The sequence below is a fragment of the Citrus clementina genome, unplaced genomic scaffold (genome assembly GCF_000493195.1).
Source record: "Citrus clementina cultivar Clemenules unplaced genomic scaffold, Citrus_clementina_v1.0 scaffold_8, whole genome shotgun sequence".
Lineage (NCBI taxonomy): Eukaryota > Viridiplantae > Streptophyta > Magnoliopsida > Sapindales > Rutaceae > Citrus > Citrus x clementina.
Window position 1 is genome coordinate 5,482,265 of NW_006262022.1, and position 2,441 is coordinate 5,484,705.

Genomic DNA, 2,441 nt, shown 5'->3' on the forward strand with positions numbered 1-2,441 from the left:
GAGTCAATAAGAATCACCACTGATTTTCCCTTGATGCTTCCTCATACTCGCATTATTTCTAGCACTTGATCTCTTGCCATGGCATGTAGTGATATTTTTGGTGTAGCATTTTCACATACATCATCCATCTTCATCTAGACATCACCATTTTCATAATGATCTTCCCAACAAGCTTTAGTATTAAAAAAAAAAACACACTTATGACCCGAATTGTACTTGTCATTACAATGAAACCATGGCTTTTTTTTCCCTTTCAGAAAGCTCTGTAGGCGTTATTTTTCTTACTGTTGTTGCACTAGGTGGATTGTTATTTTGAATCCCAATTTTTTATTACTGGTTGAATGTTCTTTACTGAGTTGTTGTAGTCTTCCGTTGAGCCAATTCACGAGCCTCATACAGCTTAGCTAACCCAATAGCCATGGTAAGTGTTGAGGGACAATGTGCTTGAAAATCAGTGCGAATGCTGTCCTTCAATCTGATTAAGAAACAACTCACTTTACGATCTTGCTATAGAATTCTCACCCTTGTCAATTGTCTCTCAAACATTCCTTGATATTCCAACACTGACCCTTGTTGCCGCAACTTGATCAATTTGTTGAATTGATCTTCAAACTGATTGGGTCCAAATCTAGCTATAATCCATGCATGAAGTCCTCCAATAAAATATAAAGAAGCTATTGCTCCAGCATTTGATATCACATCTTGTATCTTCGTCTAAGTAAAAAGAGGCTAAAGAAACTTTGTCAGATTCTAAAATTTCATAAAGCATAAAATACCTTTCTATTATACAAAACCATGGCTTTGGATCGTTGGTGCAATCATATTTTGGAAAATCCAGCTTCATAGTTTTAAGAATGAAAGTATTCAAAGAACCTCTAGCTCTTCGAGGAGTGGTATGACTCATTCGATCCTGATGGCGGTTAACGAAAGTTTCACCAATTTCTGGATATTTATTGGAAACTTTCTAACTTATCCTCTCCATTTGTTTAGAGAGTTGAGTCAAGATTTGCATTTGAGTGGCAAACTCAACCTACTGTGTTGATAACTCTTACTATCCTAGTGACAAAGAAGTCAAGTTTTCTTAATTTTTCTTCACTCGTTCCTCTATTGAGACCAGGCTCTGATACCAAAGATGTTACAACTTCTTGGTTTCAAACGTAAATAAAAATAATTAAAAAGAAAATGAATTGATCTTTGAGAGGTCAAAGCCTCTCAAGACAATAATATGCTGCCAAATTTTTATGTTCTTATTCACTCCCTTATTCACTACCAAGCAAGCTTTATATAATAGTTATGCCATCAGATTACAAACCATAAAAAGAGGAACAAAAAGCAAAATGCAAAACAAACTTAAACGTTAAAGAGAACTGAAAGAGAAATAAAAGGGATCCAATTGTAATTGCTTGGACTATGTCAAAAACAAGTCATAACAAACTCCACAACTTCATGGTTTACTACTGGCCATGTTCACTCCTCAAACAAAAATGTGGTTGGATCTGCAATTTTATTTGGACTGGTTCTCATGACACTAGTAAAATGGTTTCTCATTCTTGGCGACAGGTTTGTGCTCCAAAGGACTTTAGAGTCTTGGGCATCCATGAATTGTCTTTACTGAACCACACAACCTTTCTTAAGGTTACTTGGAATATTTTGACATCTTCATCAATTTGGTGTGAGATCTTAAAAGGTCGATTTCAACTTTCTGTATATAATTGGTCCCAATCTTATTCCAAGTCTATAATTCTTACTTTAGTTCCTAATTGCCATTGGGTGGTGGGTGATAGGTGATGGAAAAAGGATCAATTTATGGTGCTATAGTTGTCAAATTCCAATTTTTTTTTTGTTGAACAATAATGATTTTAGTAATTCTCTTATGAGTGTCTTGATTTGTGATAGTGTTCTAGATAATTTTCATTGTTCATTCTCATTGTTAGTTTCAAATATTAAAAACACTGAGTTATCTGTGATTAATACTAAACACAAGGGGGTGTGGCGCCACTCAACAAATGGTGCTCTTACATTGGCATATGCTTACCATTTTTTGCTTGGCAACCGTGAAGTTTGCCTTAGAACAAATTCTTGTGGTTGTGGTCTTCTTTCATTCCTTCAAAATATTCCATGTAGACTATTTCACATATTTTTATATATATTTAGATGAGAGTTCTCTTCTCTCATTTCCTCATTAATTTGTAGGTGGAGTTACTATTCTTCCAAATTTATAGAAGGTTTGTAAATGCTAATTTTGAGTTATATTTGTAAGCAATTTGTAAGGATAAAACTATGGGCGGTATTGAATTGAATTATGGTTATAAATATATCAATTTTATTGATATAATAATAATAAAAAAGAGTTATAACAATTAAATCATTTAATTTTATTATTTCATTGAGGGGCCTCGAGCTGGCCTTTAAGACCAAGCTGGGGCCAGTTTGGGCTCACA